This window comes from Hyposmocoma kahamanoa, unplaced genomic scaffold (genome assembly GCF_003589595.1).
Source record: "Hyposmocoma kahamanoa isolate Upper Pololo Valley unplaced genomic scaffold, ASM358959v1 100021, whole genome shotgun sequence".
Lineage (NCBI taxonomy): Eukaryota > Metazoa > Arthropoda > Insecta > Lepidoptera > Cosmopterigidae > Hyposmocoma > Hyposmocoma kahamanoa.
In genome coordinates, this window is record NW_020653200.1 from 8874736 (window position 1) to 8897151 (window position 22416).

The window sequence follows — 22416 nt, forward strand, 5'->3', positions numbered from 1 at the left end:
TGTGTGTGTGTGTGTGTGTGTGTGTGTGTGTGTGTGTGTGTGTGTGTTGGCGCATGTGTGTGTAAGTATGTGCGCTGTAAATGCGACTGACAGGTGCGTGAGAAAAGTTTGAAGTGTGTTTACCATGGTAAAATACCTCCAAATAGATCCGAGAATGTAATTTAATTAAATGCTATGTATTCATTACCAATAGACTTTCCGTCTGATCATAATTTAAAGTAAGTAGCCATTTCGATACAGTTTGTTTACAATAATTTTTATTTAAAGGGTATATCTTTAAAATTTTATTTATTTTATTATATATGAAGCCAGCCAAAAACGAAAACGATCTATGAGAGAACCCTGAATGCATCGAAGAACGACAAATAATATCCTTACGTCTTTTAGTCGTTAACATAGCGGGATCGTACGGTAACTGAGAATGTAATTGCGCGATAGCACACAAAATATAAAGTTCGTACCGTATGCACTGTACACAATTTGTACAGCTCTGTTGTGGAAAATCGAAAAGGAAGATTTAGGGAAGTCTTGAGTACCGCTCTTTGGGCTCTTTCTAATTTTAATAGAATAGATTTGTGAGTACCGCCCCAAGTAGTTAGTTATACAGTAGCAAAGTATAGATTGACGTAACGCTATGTATACCATGGTCAGCAACATTACGCAAATTTTTAAAAATATATATCAGTTTACGTACCCTAGATACCAGCATATCAACATGATTACTAAAACTGAGATTGTCATCTATTAGTATCCCAAGGTATTTAATGGACCTAACTCTGTCCAATCGGGGGCAGTTACAATGGACCTCGTGCGGGAGAGGACATTTATGTGCAACAATAGAAAAAGGTAAATTAGCCACACAACCCCGCTTCTTGTATGTTATGTACTTTGTTTTGTCTGTATTTAAAGTTAGAATATTTTCACGTAACCACCTGGTGACAATATCAAAACCATGTTGGGCATGATGGAATACTTCTTCCCAACTTTTGGCGCTAAATGTTAGAGCGGTATCATCCGCGAAAGAAGTTATTCGCCCATTGGGTAATTCCAATTTACATAGTTCATTAACATAAACTAGGAAAAGGGTAGGTCCCAGAATACTACCCTGTGGGACACCGTGAGGGACAGGTAGATCGTCACTGATAATGTCACCGATTTTTACACATTGTGTTCTTAAAAAGTTACCGAAAAGATCAAGCTGCATGCCTCTGACACCAATATGTTCTAATTTATCGATCAAAAGAGGGACAGGGACCGCGTCGAAAGCCTTCGCCAAATCTAGATATACTGCCAAGCATTTCTTCCCACCGTCGATATTATTAAAAACATAATCTGTGAGTTCATGTACGGCATTCCCTGTCGAAATGCAGGCACGAAAGCCAAACTGTGACGTGGACAAGATTTTTTTTTGTTTCTAGAAAAGTTATTAGCCTAGAGTTCATAATCTTCTCCAGAACTTTGGACATTGAAGGTAGGATAGATATTGGCCTATAATTGTCGACACGGTCCCGAGCTCCACTCTTATGTACGGGTAGTATCAATTCTTAAAAGCTTGAAGGAAAATACCATTCACAATAGCCAAATTACATATGTACGTCAATGGTAGCACAAAAATATTTTTAAAATCTTTCAAGACTTTAGCACTAATATTTTCCCATCCCGTTGCATTGCTTTTCAGCGATAAAATAAATGTCTCAACTTCTATTTCATCAGTAGGCAAGAATGACATTGAATGAAGAGAGCTGCTGGTTTCAGCTGTACCTACATCGGCGGTGGTATGGGTATTGATAATATTTTTGGCCAGGTTCCTCCCCACATTTGCAAAGAAATTGTTGACATGGTTAACAGCATCACGTGAGTTAGTACCATTTTGAAGCAGCTCTTCAGCAGGCGCTTGAGCACTTTTCCTGTTAGTGATATTGTTTATGGTCTTCCAAAGCATTTTAGGATCATTTTTAGATTTATCAAATTCACACTTCTCATAGTCACTTTTAAGTTTTTTTAGTAAATTATTGCAGTAATTACGATAGCGCTTGTAAGTAACAGTAACAGTCTTGTTATTGGGTCTTTTTTGGCTTTCCTATGTAGATTGTCTCTATTTCTCATACACCGCAAAATACCTGGTGTGATCCAAGGTTTTATAATTCTATTACTTATTATTATATTATTATTATTATTACACTTTTGTAAGTATTTGCAATTAATTGAATATTGTCACGATTTCCGGTAACACCATGAATAATTAAGGCCGAATGGATTTATCAATAATTCATGATGATGTAGTTGTGGTACCATTATTTTGCCCTTTTCTGTTTTTTAACCGACTTAAAGTAAAAGAGGAGGTCCTCAATTCGACTGTATTTTGTTGTGTGTACATTACACGATTACTCCTTTTGTTTGATTTGTGAACCGATTTTGATGATTCTTTTTTGTTGAAAAGGTTTGCATATTTTAAGATCATATTATTATCTCTGTCAATGTTATTGTATGAAGAGTGACAATTGCAAAAATTGAGAAAATTAAAGTAGACTAAGTGTCGTATTCCAGAACTGTACTCAATGCTCAAGTCGGGATTTGAGCAGACTTGAGTATGATTTCAAGCACTGGAAATACGACCCTAATGGCAAGGACTTGAGTATGATTTTCAGTGCTCAATGCAATACTCAAGTCCTGACTTGAGCATTGAGTACAGTTGTGGAATACGACCTTAGAGTCTTAGGGACGTTTTTGAAATGTAATAATGCATGAAATGTTGAAGTAACTGTTGGCGTAACTTAATAAATAAATAGAATTATTCAGGTGAATAAATACCAGCAAGACGATCAGAACATAATATACAGCCCAACCGCATGTACGTGCATTTTACCCTCGCTAGTTTCGTATATTATGATATTATTGGAATATACAGTTGGACTGAAAGTAACGCTACTGTAACTTTATCCCCTGGATAGATAAGGACAACATTTGAACATAAGTAAGGTGGCAGTACTTGCCTGGACCAACTCTTTCAATAGGAGCTCTACTGCGATGTCTTTTGGGGAAAAATGTAGTAACATACATATTCTTACATATACTTACGTAATGAAACGGAATAATTATGAGTGAAACAGTATTTATAAGCTAACTGAGTCAATGACCATGCGCTTGCGACACTCGCGGGAAGTGCATTCAATGGCAGAAAGCGTGAGTAACGCTATACAGAGGTAAACTTTCTTGGTGACCTATATCACTGTTTATATAAATATCTGCCCCCGTAGCATGGCTACGCATGATAGTCGCAACGCGCGCGATAAAATTGAAATAAGTGCGCGATAAAATTGAAATAAGCTCACGTTATTGGCTGTCTCAATCAGATCTAATTTAGTAGCCAATAGGGCGCGCTTATTTCAATTTTATCGCGCGTGTCGAGACTATCCTGCATAGCCATGCTACGGGGGCTGTTATTGTTTTTAGGATGTTAAAAAAAACAAGAAAAGATACGCCCTGTATTACACATTCCACTTTTTAACACGTACCTGACGCATTGGATGCCATTTAACTATCACTGCTTATGAGTTTTGGTGTAGTACAGTGGCAACTACTAGAAACATTAGCGGCGGGAAAGGAATATACATAATTAGTTTGTCCTATTCCGCAGTACAAATTTTAAACTGGAAGACCAGAACTTAAGGTTATTAATCATAACCAGAGTAACGACCTATTTGCGCCAAAATTGAAAAAATGGATACCACACGAATTGATCGAACTACAACGGAAAAAGCTTGAAACTTGAAGCTTGCTCTGTCTTATTGAATTGACAGAAAGATGAAAGAGTTTTTAACCGCATCGTTACTTGTGATGAAACGTTTACTTTTTTGTTTGAAAACTCGTATGTAGTTGGCAGGTGATACCATACTTTAACCCGCATTGTAACTTAGTTATTTTACGTTTAGTTCCATATGTGGAAATTCTAGAATGTAATTTGAATATTCGTTGTTATTTATTATCTAATCATAAAAGTAATTTGATTTCCTGAAATGTACATAGGTAGATACAAACTTTCAAATTCCTCGACTCTTGACAGTTTATAGCTGCTATGCATTTTGTGAGGGTAAATGGTTACCACCGCAACTTATGTTTTTTTTTTTCACATTAAAGGTGTCTTACAGTTCGTGATACATTACATTAAATTTTTTAAATCACCTAAATCTGGTTATACTAGCTGTGCCTATCATTAAATCTGGATGAAAACATCAATGGCAGTAAGTAAGTAAGTAAATTTGTAACAATTTAAATGAAATAAAAGTAGTGTATATAGGGAAGTTTGTAGAGGCTGGAGCCTAAACTAGGATTCCCTGTGTTTTAGGTCACCAGGCCTCCAACTCCCGAATTTCTGATCAATAAATCAATAAGTCTATAGAAACAAATTATATAATAAAAAAGAAAGGAGAAAAGAAAAGATAAAAAATAAAAATATGTGAGAGTGCGTGTAATGTGTGAGTGCGAGTGATGTGTGCGTGAGTGCGTGTGATGTGTGCGTGAGTGCGTGTGATGTGTGTGTGAGTGCGTGTAATGTGTGTGTGCATTAGATGAGTGCGGGCTTGTGTACGTGTGAGTGTTTACATTTTTGCGTGAGTGTGTCACCTGTGTAAGTTTAGATGATGAACTTTACGAGCGAGCAGTGCAGAGTTGAAGTGGACATAATCGGAACTCTATACCTACATTATTTTAATTAACGCTAGAAAAAAGTAAAATGCTGTGTGACGTACGTACGTAAATTCTAACGACGGCGACGCCACTAAGTATGCCAAAACAACAGACAGGATAGGACTCTTAGGGCGTGACATAGTCTGGTGAAAAATTGTTCCCCAAATTGATATAGACGCTAGACCAGAATATAAATAGCCAATAAATAGGCTAATTTGAGAACATTTATTTATTTACAATAAATTACAAACTGCTAACAGATCAATATCCAAACGCAATAGTAATCTTACGGCTAAGTGGATAGTATTTAGGTATATACAAATTAATATTATTAAAAATACAATGATACAATAAAACAAACAAAATTGAAAAATTACATGAAATTAAATAAATTGTAAGTACGTTATTATTACTATTACTTCAATATTGTTATTACGATAAAGAACAGTATATTACATAACACGACATGCAATCAGTCGTTTTTTCCAATGCAAAAATTTATTACTAAATTTGAAAACAGTGTAGCAACCTATACATTATTATATATTTCGAGACCAATATTTCGCTTATTAGATCTAAAAAACTTAACTTTTAAGTACGTATGCTTTGTGAGTAAATTTTAAGGGCGTTCAAACAAAAAACGCTCTACGATATTTACTACTTAAATAATTCTTATTTAATTAAAGATTTCGTTTCGTGTTATGTCTCCGGCTACCTAGCCCTAGGTAAGAAAATTGAAAATAATTCAGCGAGAAATGTCAAATCAAATTATTAAAAAAAATTATTTCGGAATGCACGGAATTTTTTCTTTTTTATCTGAAATCAAGCTGACTATTAACAAAACGGAGGACATCTGTGATCCGCAGTGGACGTCCTTGACTGATGGTCATAATGATGATGATGATGTCTTATTAAGACGAATATGAAATTTCACGATTCGGAGACGTATATCCGGTGTACTCGCAGTAACTCTACTAAGTCACGCAAGTACGGATAGTTTTTTCTCCCACATGTTTTTACTTAATTTGTCGAATTATTATTGTGTCCGAGTAGAAGAAGTAGCTACCATTGTGATATCTACTCATGTGGACGGACAGTGTTGTAGAAGTATCTACTTATAATACTTATGTAGCACGGCGTGAACAAAGGTTATCATATAACAAAAAGAAGTAATTGTTATAATTAGGCAATTTAATCGCATTTCAGCAGGTATATTTCCCAAGATATTTTCTTAAGAATCTTATAGATAGCCGTGACGAATTTCTCAGTATTTAATTAAGACCATGGCGAACTGTATCAGAAGGACAGACAAGATTTGGAATTTTGAAAAGATCGACGTAAGTCCGATTTAATATGTAGTAATTTATTGTGTTACACAATATGGTTTGTGATGGTACCCGAATTCCTTACTTGGAGCCACCGAGTATATAACATTTGGAGTCAAGCATTACACAGCCAAGAAATTGTGAGTAATTTTTAATCTTTGTTTTATATAAAAGTCGCACGTTGCTGAGGTTAGCTTTTTTATAATACCAAGTAATGGGACGAACTAGTCGTATCCCTGGTGGGAAGCGAGACGCCTGTTCATAACAGTTGCAGTGTCGCCCAGATCTTTAAATAGCAAAGATCTAGGGGCACTGCCGCTGCATCAGTTCGTATCCTCTGAGACATCGAAGTCGAAAAGTCCCATGTGACTGTAATGACACCAGCACTCTTACCCTTCAAAACCGAAACGTATTAATGTTCACTTTACTTCTTGGCGACTTAAATAGGTAAGGTGGCAATACTTCCTTGGACGAACTTTGCCACACAAGAACACAAAGAGTTCTACTCCAACTAGCTGGAAGATGTATAGTGTGCACTACTGACTACTGTGAAAACTCAATTTTTTTTGCCGCCTAAGACATAAACTACTCGGATAATAAAGTTGTTTGTTACCGGGTTATGACAATTACCTTTTTCAATCAATTGGAGTGGTTGTTTCTCGCATCACTACATAGCAATGCACTCCAGTTCAACGGCGTATAGACCTTTTCCTTTTAATTACGCGACTCTATTTTTTTATTTTAATTAGTAAACTTGTGGCCTCAAAATTTTGCCTGTTACCCGTTTTATTGTCATGTGACTTGCAAATAAAAAACATAAATATTAATGTGAGGAAACACAACTTTTACTGCCAATTTTCTATTTTTATCCCATATCTCTTCATTAAGTTTCTTATTAAATAGCGCTATGATTTTCCTGTATTTTCCCCTACAATCACTGTGTGGAAACTACGTACGTTATCATTCTCATCTACTGTATAACGTGTTTGTAGAAATTGCCCGTGCAGTTTTGCTTCTTGAAAAAGTATAAACGTGAAAAATGCTTAATTTTCCTGTTGCGAGATTTTTCTTTTAATATTTGTGGACGTTAAAGACTGACGCGATGATTTTTCACATCTGATTTCGAAGCCATGCACATCTGCGTCCGCCCGTCACCACCACATGGGATCCTCCGACTCACTTGTCTTGTTACCGCAATGAACTTCATGCCGATCCTGTCTCACCGGTCGCGTCTTCCGAGACCATCTCTAGAGATGCCTTGCCGTCTTGCTTGACCTCGTGATCTTCGACTCTTCCTTCGTCTTCATCATACCTTACACCTTTACCATTCATCTTACTTACCACTTTCTTTCCACTTTTAACAACACTCACTCACTCACTCACTCACCTACAAGCATCCTATTTTTCCTTGTAATTTTTTAACGCAAATTATATTAATAACCATTTATTTCCTTGTTGTATTCCGTTAAATAATATACTAGAATTCAACGTCACGCATGTTTTAAAAATAATATTTTTAGATCATTGTTTATTATCAGATTATGTAATTATATTCACTCATCTAAAAATTTCATATTAAAAAAATCCGTCTTTCAATAGTTTTTTCAACATTGCAAAAAACCATTTGAAAAAAAAAACCATGGATCACGTATTTAATTATTTTCAACAAGAGCTATATTTTGAAGTTTCTAACTTCCAAGAATTTCGTCCCTTAAGTTAAAGGTTACTTTTAATATAACAATAAAAAATATATTTATATACATATTATAGTGGCCTAAACATATTTTCCCACATTTTATTGCAATGGTTCAGAAGGAGAACAATTTTAGAACATTTGTTACGTAGTCACTAATTTACAAAAGTTATAATTAAGTGAAAGATAGAATGGGAAACATTATGGAGCGACACCACGAATAGCGTATAGTAGATGAATAAAGAACGTTAAATTGAGCAGAGGTCAAGGAGCTGGCTATGGGCCGTGAGGAGTGGAGGAGCCGACAAGAGTCTGGCTCTTATAGCTAAATAGGATGATAATGGTTGAAAATTACCAAACGTCAGATTCTAGGTCTTTTCACCATATATATTTTAAATGTGGAAAAAAAACCTTTTTTATTCGATATTAACATCTCATTTAAAGGAACTTATTTTAATAATTTCATATTTGGGCTGTGTCAACACAGCACTCACGCTTTAAATGCTCTATCTCATTACTTTATTAACCGACTTCAAAAAACAAAGAGGCTCTCAATTCGACTGTTTTTTTTTGTCTGTAAGTTAAGCGATAACTCCTGAATCTGTGAACCGAATTTTATATGGACGTCGGGTCCGCGCTAAAAAGTGTCCGAACTTACAGGGCGTTAAAATCGTATACAGAGCGTCATTCACGCTCTAGTTTCCCTTTGTTCGACTGACAGCAAAGCAAGCAAAGTTAGACAGTACTGCGATGACATTACAATTTAAATTCAACGTTTTAGCTTTTTCATATTCCTTGACATATCACTACGTTTAAATAAGTTGACTTGGGACATTTTTTTCGTGGTTTTTGTATTAGACCCGTCGTCCATTTATTTGTAAGTCAATGGCTGTCATTGTTTTTTTACATGTGGAGTAAAGAATACGCTATTCACTCATGCAGTCTCAAAAGATTGAAAAAAGAAGCATAGCTATTTTCCCCATTACAAAAAGATAATATCGCCATCAATAAGCTTATATATTTAAAAAAGGATCGCCATACAAATAAACGACATATTTAATCTATACTGAACATTTGTCGATGATTGCTTTTGGGGTCGCATCGATAAATAAAAAGTTATTGGGATATATATGTATAATAATAATATAAATACTTGGTTCAAGTATGTAAATTATACATTTTTCGAAGTTCTCTCAGAAATGTTTGAATTATTTTCAAAAATAAACACACGCAAAGCACGTTTTGCCGCCAAAAAATTGAAGTAGTCTTTTTAAAAAAAAATTTTTTTTACACGCACCGAAAATTACTTGACGCATTTTATATTTCTTATCATTCCTTTAAAAAAGATCATATAAGAAATATATGTGCGCCTGAATGGCAATGGCAAAATGTTGGACTCGTAAGGTTAGAGCAGCAAGCCGAATCACTTAATTTCTCGAGACCACTTTGGAAAATTAAAATTCGTTCGGACGTCATCGGATTTGATGATTCTCAGTTCTGTGTAACGTTAAATTGAGGTTGTTTACTTTTTCCTCCAAGCCCTCAGACCACAAAAGTAATTGGCGTCATGGATTGCATGGAATCGTTCAATGGAAGAATTTGTGATTCAAGGCGATTGTACTATTGTTAACTCTGCGGGTGATATTTATGTTAGTTATTACCATTAAACGTCGTGGAAATTGTGACAAAAGGATTACACTGTATACATGCTTTTGTATTATAATCTGATGGCGACCAATCTAAAACAATTAACGCTTAAGTCGAGTCTGGCAACTCATTGGCGCAGATTTACGCTAAAGATACCTTAAAATAGCGAGTTGGCTAAATAATAAAAGCATGTAAATGCACACCATGTCAGCCTTCAGTAACTACTAATCCAGTTTTAAAGAGAGTCATATTCAAGTATTTAAACGTTTTAAACTTTACAGTAGTAAATGCTGGTAAACACTACGGTACGGTCGTTGAAATACCTATAGAGTGGAACTACAGTCCTTATTGCAAAATTCTAAAAAATCCATAGTTCAACTCTGATGTGTTCTTTCTGTGAAATAAAACATCAGCGAATAGACTGGAATATTTTACTTGAATTTAGGTACGTGTTGAAATATTAACAATAGCATGAAAATAAATATTTTAAACGTTTAAAATAATTTCAACTTGACCAAATAAAATAAAAAATGTTTCCTATGAATAACACTGCGTTACGGTACGAAGAAATTAAGAATTACGAACATTATATACAAAAATGAATGAACTAGTCCAAATTTCATCAATACTCGTGTATGTAATTATAAATTATAGAATGTGCAATGTTACAATCAAATTTTAGTGGACAGTTAGTGAGCATATTGAAAAGCTACAAGTTCTAGCATGAACAAATAAACTACATTAAATAAGGTTAGACACAAAGTTTGCCAACTTACAAATATGACTTTTGCCGTTCAACTTCAGTTTGCAGTTCGCCTTAGAAATCGTAATAGATCTGGTTTAGTGTGACCTTTTCTCCTCTTTAGATCACGGCACTTACAATTTACGCTTTTCCTGGTATATTTTACTATTCAATGGAAAAACAATGTAACTTCGAGGGTGAAGGGCATTTGTGTACTATCAAAGTAGTGCTTAATACGTTTTTAAATTACTCATTTTTTATGATAATGATAGGACGAACAAGTGGTGGTGGTCCACAGCAGTTGCAGTATCACTCAGACCTTTAAATTGCAAAGACCTCAGGGGTTCTGTCATCTCGCCCGTCACCCTGAAATATGTCTCTATAAATCATAAGTTAACTTGTCCCGTGTACCTGTAATTTCACTAGCAACCTTATCCTTTAAAACCGGAATTCAGTAATGCTTAACGGCACAAATAGGTAAAAGGGCATTACTTCTGGGCGAACTCTTTCGAATGGTATAATACAGTTCTAAGATAAAATTGAACTGTCGAAATGTTCAATGTGTCTTTTTAAACACCTTTCCTTTTGACAGATGGCACCAATAAAGTTCTAAACCGGTAGCCTATCATAAACTCGAACTTCTTTTTGCCGAATCTCATTATTTCAAACATGAAGCTACTTTTTTCATTAGTGCGATGACTGTTTTGGTATAATGGTTTAGTCTGGACTGCTTTGGTAAATTCATACTTATCCTACCGTCTGTTATATTTATAATTTAGATTGCTGAATATTCGCTTAGACAAAATTATTATTCCCAGTGCGGGGTCAATCTTTTACCTCAGGAATACAGCTTGGAGTCCTTCAAAACGGGTTTCAGAATGGTTTGGGTGTTGCAAGCGTTCATAGGCGATGGCATCAAGTATATACTCGATGGGCGACGGCAACCGCTTTTCATCAGGCAGGCCATATACTTCTTTGCTGTCTACATAATATAAACAAAAACTTGCGCACCCAAGTTTTTTTTAGTAGGTTATGTTAGGTTAGTATGTGAAAAAGCAACGTGAGCAGAGTGAACGGCATGAGCGTGTCGCGTCAGGGGCAGGTGGGTGAGTGACAGAAGTGCAAACAGCATTTCCGAACATATTTTAAATAATGATCGGAGTTTTTGAGTAATAATTTTAATTTATTTATTTTGTTGTATAATTAAAATAATTTATCTATAACAATTAAAAAACTTCATTTATCATTTATCTGTGACAGTCACACTAAATTAAATACCAAGTAAAATCAAACATAAGACATTTTGTGCCGTCTCTTTTGTACTAGAAATCAATTAGTGCAAAAATCTCTTCGATACTCCCTCTGAGATACCGAACAAAATTGTCTGTGTATTGTCTAATACACCCGCCATGATGTTCATGAAACTAGATAACGGCCATTAGCAGAATTGAGACTAATTAGTCATTCATTAAAAAAAACATAAAACAAAAATATTATAAAAACATCGTACTTAAAACGTAGCACTTAAAAAGTACTATGTTTTTACTAAAATTATTTTTTAACAAAAACATAGTACTTTTTAAGTTATTGAAGTCGGTATATTAGCCAGTCGGAATGTTAGAGTAATTTGAATCTGGAAACGAATAACCAATGTGTCAAATTCGTGAAGATTTTTTTTAAATGTTAAAAATAATCGTAACGTGATTCGGACAAATGAATAAAAATCTGTTCAATAAAAGCCGAAAAGTTTCGGAGAAACAAAAATTCTGTAAGTCTGTTTTTGGCTTGTGATATGTAACCTTCTAAACCGCGTTACAATATAGGGCTAGGATTAAAGACTTTCGAAAAATATTATGTAAACCAGGAGGTTTAACAACATCGTCATCATCCACGGTGCAACTTCACTCACTGTTGGGTACTGGCCCACTATATTGGTATAGTCTCATCCTCCTACGTCTTGCGACTGTAATAGACACATGTGAAGTAGGACCTATTGTAAAGTAATTTATAGTGTAGTGTACCAAATTACAGTACAATTCGTTTGCAAAAGGTTCCTATAGATCTCTTAATACAAAGGGCTGTAGTCCTTTAGTATTCGGATGAAAAAATGAAGGTGGTATACGTGTTTATTTTTAATGCACAACCTTTCAACGGCCGCTAAAGACTCATCATTAAAATAAAATATAATAAGTAAATCCAAGAATTTCCACAAAATCGTAATTACAATTACTTGTAAAGGAATTTTTAAGCTATAACAGCATTAAAAAAAACTATAAAGCTATTATCTATTAACTTGGAACGGAAGGACAAAATCTTCGTTAACTAGTTTCCGTTTCCACAATCTCATGACGTCTATTGCAATAGCACGCATTTGATTTCTTTGTTTATAGCCGCATAGTTTGCGCGTTGGCCTAATTTGGTAAGGTTTTTGCCTAGGGCTGATACTACGTGTATTATTTATAGTTTCGTCTATGACTAAATGTAGTATAAATTTGTGCGGTATGCTTTGTACAAGTTGCGAAATCATCACAACGTTTATTACTTAAAGGACTGACGCCACAGTCGTAACTCTTTTTTTTTTGGATTCCGGATTGTGCTAGAGATAGAGTTCTGCAGGAACCCAGGCTCCATGAAAAACAGTGGCAGTTGTCTTGCCAAAACCTATGATAACGGTGGTAAAGTCCATCAGCACGACAACCCAAGGGAAAAGAGAACATACCGGAACAACAACTTGTAGTTTGTGGCACACAGCGGTAACTTTAAAATTTATCTAAATATAAAAGTATGGACATACAAGAAGGGTAATGTTTTTAGCGTATTATGCTTCCTTATAAGCTGAATACATTACCTAAACACCATAAGTATAAATTATTAAGAGTCTACGCTACCTCAAACAGTGAAAATGTTGAAACAATAACTTGGGAAGAAATATATAGTCAAATGAAGGATATACACTGATCACTACACGTGTGAAAACACGATTCCTAAAATTGTTCACGACAGAAAAATAACACAAACGAAGTTTTCCAAGAAGAGATACTTTACATATACCAATGATTTTTTCATATCAACTTTGAACTAAATAGAACACATATACTATACGATATATCTTTTGCAAATGGCTTTAATTTCGTTTGTAAAAAAATTAATTCTGAAATAAATAAATGAATAAAATAAATAAATAAATTCTCTGCCGCTCAACCTAAGCAAAATGAACCGTATTAGTACGGGAAAAAATTGAATTCGAGCTGAGGTAGTAACGATTCTTATTGTGTACAAATGGAAAACCATGCAAAACAGGTTGAAGACATTTTTCATCAAACAATATTCTCATTATACGAAAAATGTGTTTAAGTATTAATATTATTCGTTATTTTTATTAATACTGGTGTCCGTTAATGTAACATCAAATTTAAAATATTATTGTGGGTCAGTATTAGTTATTGTAATTTCTTTTGTTTAATTTTTTTTCTTATATTTTTTTGTTTTTCTAAAACGGAAGCACATTAATAAATAATAATAAAAATAATAAAATGTTTATTTCAGTAATACAATAATCGCATAGTATAATACATTATAATACATTATACTATGCGATTACTGTAGCCACAATAGATGTCGCCACCTAAGGCTAGAATTTGAGAATTAAGAACCATAGTAAATTAGTTAGTTTTGGGAAATAAATTAAAAAAGTTAGGATTATACAAGAAGGAAATGCAAAGAGCTAATTTTTATCAGGTTGATAGTACTGACTGACTAGTTATAGTGGGGATTTTCCTTGGAGATATCCAGGTGACAATACTGTATAATAATCCTATGATTGTAGCACATGGTTAACTAAGTAGTTACCTATACGGCTGTTTAAACAAAGATGTAAATACCTCAAAATTATAATGGAATATATGTATAAGAAAATGCGAATGCTGTATAAGTAAATATTGTATTGTATTGTATTGTAGTAAATATTATATATTATATTTCTGAATGCACGTACTATTTTAATTATGAACGAATTTCAATGTGTTTTTATTTAATTAATCTAAATAACATCCTGGTGATTACACCACACAACACATTAGTGTTTTGTAATATTGCATAAGTCACACTGCTGGGCATGGGTCACGTCTAAGTGCGGTGTCCTAGACAGCTGCCGGTGCAGAGTGGCTTTCGACGTCACAATTATTGAGTTCCGCTTTGTACTCCAGCTGCACTTTGTGCATAACTAGGTAACTGACATACTTAGATTCGTTTAGGGCTGTCACTGTTTTTTTATTTATTGAAATAAGTAAATTATTTTTTAATTAAAAAAAAATTGGGGCATAAAATTGTTCCCTGGAACGGATTTCTATCCAGCACTAATGTTTTGCCATGTCTTTTGTTTTTGTATTTGTTCTTATGTGCAATAAAGAGTATCTGCATTGTATTGTTTTGTTATTCACTTTTTTAATAAAAGACAACTGTTCTTTTTTTAGGAGCATAAGTGACGGGACGAACAATTCGTCCCACTGGCGATAAGAGACACGCCTGCACATAGCAGTTGCAGTGCCGCTCGGAGCTTTAAATCGCAAAGACCTGAGGAGTACACTGCTACTGCGCCAGTCACCATGACATACAGGATGACCAGTCCCAGGTAGTTGTAATTTCACCAGCAACTTGGCCCTTCAAAACCGGAACATACTAATGCTTACATTACTGCTTGGTGGTAAATAGGTAAGGTGGCAATTTTACTGCTACGATTGATGGTTTTTTCTCTTGAACCGAGGACCATTTTGAAGAGACACATTTTACATTTACTTTTTAAAACTTCAGTATCTTTAACTTCCAGATCGTGTTGAACTATGGCTTTACTAAGCCCTGTCTTGGGGAATATTCTTGATCAGCAGTAGGATGTATTCGGGTTGGTACAGATGTATTTTATAAACTTTTTACTTTAATTCAATCACTCAGATTTTGAAGTACTATATGCCTAACACATGTTTAAAAGAAAACAAAATTAGTTAAGGTAAAAATACGAAGGTTACAACGTATATTAATTTCAAGGTACTTATTTCTAGATTTATTCTTTATGTTAAGGTATTAACATTAAACATTAAAAAACTACTGCTCTGATTTTATCGTGCATGATTAAGTTAAATACAGGGTTAGTGACAATTTTGTTACCGCGAGTCGCACATTTTACATTTACACACAGGTTACATTTCTTTAACAAAAAATTAAAAAGTAGATACAGCAAAGGTGCGCCAGACGGAGTCGAGCTGTGCCGGGCGCACTTTACAAAATGCAATATAACATAGAACTTATTCTCTACTGAATAAAGTGTACAATTATTTGGTTGCAAATTAAGAAAAGAGTAAAGCCGAGCGGCTCAGCACATTGCAGCGCCTCGCAGTGCGTTGCATCCTGCCAGCTTTCCAAAGAAATATACCTTATTCTTGAGATCCTAAGTTACACTTTTAAATAGCCGGTGCACCGGGCAGCACCGGATGGTCTCGATCCATGATCTCGATCGACACCGCACTAATTAAAATTAATTTAAATTATATTAAAAGTTCTAATGCATTGCCGCGTCTGTCGCGCAGTTCTGCTGCGGTCGTGAGAGGCGACACTTGGTGTTTCGTTTATGACTAAGTTTTATAAATATTTGTGTCTTAAGTGTGAATGTTTTTGGAAATCTTATTTTTGTTTTTTTTTCTTGTGTACTGTCTTTTGTAGTACTCAAATAAAAGTATTTTCTATATATATTTCTTTATTAAATTCAAAATTCCAACTTTATAATTACACGAATTAGAAGTAAAAATTTTACACCACCCGAATTGAGCCAGTGAATGTATATATGTAATGTTGTATCATGTAGGCACCCCTATTTTAAACATCGTTGAACGATAGCCGGGTGATAGGCATTAGAAATAAGCGTGTAATAACCCAGACCGAACAGACCTTGGCGCTCACGAATAATGTTGCCTTTATGTCATTTCGATATCAGTATCGCTCAAAGCTTAGCTAACTTATTAGTAACTTTATGTTTAGTTAATGGAGCTATTGCTCCATTCAGTGTTTTCCGTTTTACGTAGCATGAATCGCACATACAAAAATCGTACCATATTCTTCTCAGCAACAGAAAAGAAGTTCTCAAATCAAGTAGAAACCAAATAATGACATACGTAAAAAAATGTATAATTTTTTACGCATGTTAGAATTTGGTTTCACGAACCTTCTGAATTTTTGAAAAGGTTTTTCTTTTTAAGTAAAAGTACAACTGATTAATGGCTGATCGACAAAGAGATATAAATACAACCATGGAATTTACCAAAAGTGAGACACATGGAACAGCGATTACTTTCTTAATTCGTTATACTCATATATGCGCATACATCAATATTTTTGGCATCCTGTCGCGGTGTCCGACTTCCTTGTACCTCGGTTTCCTTTATGAAAGAATACGTAACTATTGCCAATATTTAATATAAATTATATTATGCAATCTACTTAGTAGAAAAAGTCAAAAGTCATGACTCCCAACTAAATTTTTTCCTTATATTGCTTTTTTCGATTGTAGAGTTATGTGCACTCCGCGTAGCTCCCTATGGTGCTACTCGACGAAATGGTGAAGCTCTTTGAGCGCATCATTGCAAACCACCACAGCAAGCACATGGGCATGCTGCTCAATTGCACATGTAATACTCCAAGTTAAGGATCTGGTGGAAGAGGCGGTGTCTCGGTTTGAGATTGTTCTAGAAGAATTCAGCCTTCAATAGGTATTTAAAGCCGAAGTCTTCTAAATGTTCTCTTATCACCGACACTATTGAAGTTTATCCTATGCACCGTTACGTATTGTACCAGGGACTAGAGAAATATAGACGTCTAGTGATGTCGTGTGGCGTTCCACAGGGATTGGTCCTCAATAATCCACGAGAGGAGCAGCTGTATTTTCCTGTGTATTAAAGTGCAGGTTTACATCACCGCTTTGCTCTACGTAGCACGTACGCATATTCTCCAATAGTAGTTCGTGGATTAGATTATCTCCAGATTTATTATAGACATGCCGCTTTATTTGTTCAGTCCGTAAATGGTATTAAAATCAGCCAACACTAAACTAAGCTAAACACAACCTCAAATCGTCTTTTTTCTTAGGTAAGCAAATTACACTCGAAATCGACATATTGATTGAACTCTATACTGCTCATTCTTAAGGCAGATTCCACTGAAAATAATGTGCCAGAAACTCTGGAGGTTGCTCTTTGTAAATATACATTTGATTACATTTATCATTTACAATATTTATTTCAAACATTTTAGATCGAGAATACCTGCCAAGACTAAATGGCTCACTACCATGGTTTTTTCTTCCAAGTACACAGAAGATGTATAAGTAATAACATTAACGTTGTACAAAGTTTTTGTTTCACTATAGTTTTAAACCACATAAACGGTAAATTTTGAATATCAACCGAAACCTTATTATAGAAACGTGTACATTGCCCTTTATATGAATTTGTAACTTTGTGAATACGAATGTCAAGAACAACCATAGTTTGTTTTTATTCCTCGTATTAACGTTATGTCTATTTTTCATAAAAAATATAACATTATTCTTTTTATTCTAAATTTCATTTTCATAAATGTACAGTGAGGCTAGTGTAAGAATGTTAAACTAACTTAAACTTTAAATCTCTCAAAGACGCCCAGATTGTGAATTGCCCTAACCACACGTTTCTGCATGCTTCTGCAGGACAAAGATTATATTAATATTGGTGGGATTAGCCCATAGCAAAATGCCGCATGTCAAAATGCTGAGATAAGAAAAACATAATAATAATAATCTATAGTTTGACGCCTGGTCTTTTGCATTGCACGGTAAATCTTCCAAAGTACCACGCGGGTTAAATCCGAGATATAATTAGAGAGTACATAATAATAATAAATTAGATGGGTCCACAGTACATTAAAAACAGAATTGGTAAGATAAACAAAGCAGTTATAGGAGGACTGAGTCTCAAACAAGGTTATTTCCTGTATCATGAGTACTAGAATCGAAATTAGATCTATTGAGTATCCCAGTCGACATATTAATTATTTGGATTGCATAACAACATTGCATTTTACTAGCCGAGGTTATAATACTTTTGGTTTTACTATTCTACTATTGTTATTTATAATATTATTCTTTGACATATTGTTGATTTTTGTCGAGGTACGTATTGATATTTCAAGCCCATTGAACTTAAACAAATTGGTTACTTAGAATGCGTACATATTTTTTACCGACTTTAAAAAAAGGAGGAGGTTCTCAATTCTATGTTATGTATGTTACGCGATTGCTCCGGCATTTGTGAACCGATTTCGATAATTGTTTTTGTTGGAAAGAGGGTGCCTCATTATTGGACCCCTTTAAATATGAAGAAAATATTTCACCGCTAAGGGTGGCAGACTAGGGGATAAATCCGGTTTCGCACACTTTCCGGTAACCGATTTCAGTAAAACTTGGCAAATAGATGTAAATGTCCACAAACTTTTGTGCTCGGGTTTTTTTAAATAAAAATATTACAATTTATTCGTTGACCGTTTAAGATAATGTTGGCGCTATGTACATTTGTGAGATCCACCAATAATATCACGTAACAAACGTGTACATACATAAATATGCAAGGTCGCTGGGAGTGTCGGTGACACTACCTTCTACATCCAAATTTATTCTGAAGCGCGACTATCTGTCAGCCATTTATTATTTGTATAGACAATGACAAAATCAAAGGGTAATTACCTTTTCCCAACAAAGTTATTCGTAAAACCTTAACCATAAAGTGCTTACCTTAATCATTTACATACGTTGACGATGCATATCGAAATAGTTGCCGTGAGGAAAAGTGTCGCATTATTCGTATCACGTTTCTTCATAATACATATTCATTGCTTATCTTACGAAATTACGAAATTAAGGATAACTTACAAATTATTCCAAATAGATATATCGTAACGTTATATAGTGACAACATTAAATCAAATTCTATTCCTCTATTCTATTGGCTTGAATATTAAGAACAGCTCATTTAATACTATATGTCCATTGAAAACGTGCCAAGTTCAACATCATAATAAAATTGCTTTTATTATTGTTATCTTCTGTTTATATTATTCATTGTTCATAAATTTGTTTTAATACACCATTACCAATTAGGTGCACATATGTATAGGGCATTCAAGAACTTGTGTTGTTTAATTAGCAACAATCGCACTAACTAACATTATTGTGCGAATTATTTCTTTATATTTTTCTTTATATTCATTAAGAATAATTTATACCTACAGCTCTTATCATGGCATTCTAATCATTATAATAAACAATTTCTACATTTTGCGGTGAACGATATTTTTCGAATATGAAACTAGTTTTTCGTATATACTTTTCGTATTTGTTTTTTCAAGTGCTTTACAGGTTCCGTGGTCACAACTGACTCATCTATGCGTGAAGTGTTCTTCACACTCTTCACTTCTCACAATCGTGGAAACCTAAGAACTCAATATTTTTCGAATTCAAACTCCAGTGAAACAAAGTGTTGTGTTTAGAGCTACTGAGTACATTTTAAGAGTTCATAGATGTTATACGTACTAAGTAATGTGTCTCCGTTCTTCCTTGAAAATTGCATTCATTGCATTTAAAATGGATTGCGTCACAAATTGTTGCAAAGTTTCAATGTGGGTCAGATTAGACTGGTTTGGCCTATGGGATAATGACAATTGGCGGTTCGTCTGGACGACATATAAAAAGTGTAGTCAGGGTCAAAACAGTATTGCATTTTATGATCTGTATTGCCAGCCTCAAAGTCAAAGCCAAAGCATCATTCCATAGGTTAAAAAAATTAGACTTGAATAGTCACTTTTAAGCTACTGCTCCTTCACTATGCTGATCCCTGAGAAGAACGAGCAAGAAACTCTAGGGATTGCTCTTTTCAAACAAACTTAAATGCTATGGAATATGAATATGGACTTTGAACCAAATTTGTGTACAATCTAGAGCCAAGTCGTCGTTCCATACATGTTTATCTAACATGTAGTCTTCAATTTTGTAATACAAATTTTCAATTAAAATAATTTTAATGTTGTTTTTAAACTTAGGAAATCTTAATATATGCTCCTTGGTTAAACGAATTGTGGTACCATGAGTTTGAACTTTGGACTTAGCTCTAAGGTTAATATTGTGGATATCTTCTGTCTTCATGAAGTTATGTATATTTTTACGGGCATATAAAATATTTGAGTAAATGTAATGTGATGCCATAGTTATGATATCAGGTTCCCCAAACTTTTTTCTAATGGAAACCCGAGAGCCTAAACGGTACACAGAACGAATCACTCTTTTTTGCAATACAAATTATGGTATTTATGTCTACAGCTTTACCCCTCATGAGAATCCCGTAGAACATTATAATACACTATAAAACTAAAAACACTATAAAAGTAACTAAATTAAACAAGTCTAGCAGTACTAATATCGGTAAGATCACGTATTCTTCGGACTGCGCATGCGGAGCTTAATCTGCTGCCCAGAAAAGATATACATCCATGAAATGGGGGTAGTAATGAAAGAATACCTGAAAGTGCAACTATGTGTTTTTGTCTTTGATTCTGTGATTCCACGCGTACTCCAACATTTTACAAGAGAAATTAAAATATCAGTATTTTGTTTCAGCACTAAGATATACCGTTTTTGAAACATGAAAAGCAGCATAATTCAGGATAAATTGTTTTGGTTCCATATACAGCAGTTGTAATCATAGTATACTATAACAATAATGTGGCTTCGTTGCAATTTACCAGACATAATTTTATTGGACATTGGGTCTATATACACAAATACGCAATAATATTAGTGGAGTCCATGCTGCTCCTGATATCACTGTGGTTGGTATACTCGTACTGTTGTGAAAATGATGTAAAGACCACTCTTAAAATTTCCGTCACAAAAAAAACAATCTCCTTCTTCTTATCGTATCGATGATGTTCGTTATACTATAGTGGTGCGGAACTCAGCCACGCCGATCGCGTCACTATCAGCCGCCATTAAATCATCAAGCGTGCAAGTATTAGGGAACGCAGGGCACGATATAAAGTAGGCCGTCGTCGTTTAAATTGCACCGCACAAGCAGTCCAGGTTAGAACCATTCGAAAATTCCCACCTGACCAAATTGTCTTTGCTCCGACCAACCTGAGTTCCAAGCCGTCCTGATCGGCCTTGGCAATTCGTGTCCAGGAAGAAGACTCTCAGAAGGAGGGACAAACGTTGATAGTACTCTTTCGCGCCAAAGGTTGCTCCTCGCCCAAACCGGCTCAATGCCAAAAAAATCAATGTGTATCACATTAACACAAAACCTAATAATAGTTATGTGACCTTATATACTCAACGATACTTTAATAAGTCACGAGCCGATCTGGACAATGGGAAAAGTTCTCATTGGCTAGACCAGTCTGACCACCAATCTGACCAAAGGGAAACACAAATTTATGCTGATAACTCTGTGTCTCGCCAGAGGTGCAGTGTCCTTTTGCTATTCTATCGATTTCTAAGAACTATTAGACACAAATCTTAGCTTTTAGCATTAGCATTTCTAAAATCCCAAATTGGAACAACGTTAAGAATTCATGTTAATTAAAAATTAATTAATAATAACCCTTTTATACAATGTCAATAACATGATTTCTCTAACAAAATACACATAACATATGGTTAGTTACTTTCAAAGGTTGCCTGAAGGAGCTTTCTACTTGCCAAAGGGTTAATATTCATACCGACATAATACGTTTGTTAATATTGTTTCTTTTCTGTTCTTGTTCTGTTTATTGTTATTGCTAATTTATGTACTGTTCCTTAAAGTACAATAAAAAACATGTTTCTTGTATTACTTAACCACGCACGACTTACGTATTGTCTCTATGGGAATAAAGCCTACGTGACCAACGCAGCTCCATGAAACTGTAGCGCGATATACTGCCTTTGTTTTGAGTTCATATTATGTTCCAATTTCGAGAACCTCTAATTAAGCATATTAATGTTAATTACAGAAACTATCAGGTATGAAAGAATTTATAAGTATGCACAACTTTCAAACTACTTTGAAAAAAGAAACCATTTTCTCCATACACTTTTAGCAAATACGAATTATTTGTATGAAACAGTTTATTTCCTAATATTCACGTTAATACGAGGTCAATAATTAATAGCGATTAATAATATGTATGTATATATACGAATATTGCAATGAAAATTTCTAATAATAATTAACTTTGTTATGATATAGATTTTAAGGCTTTCGTGGTTATTCACTAAA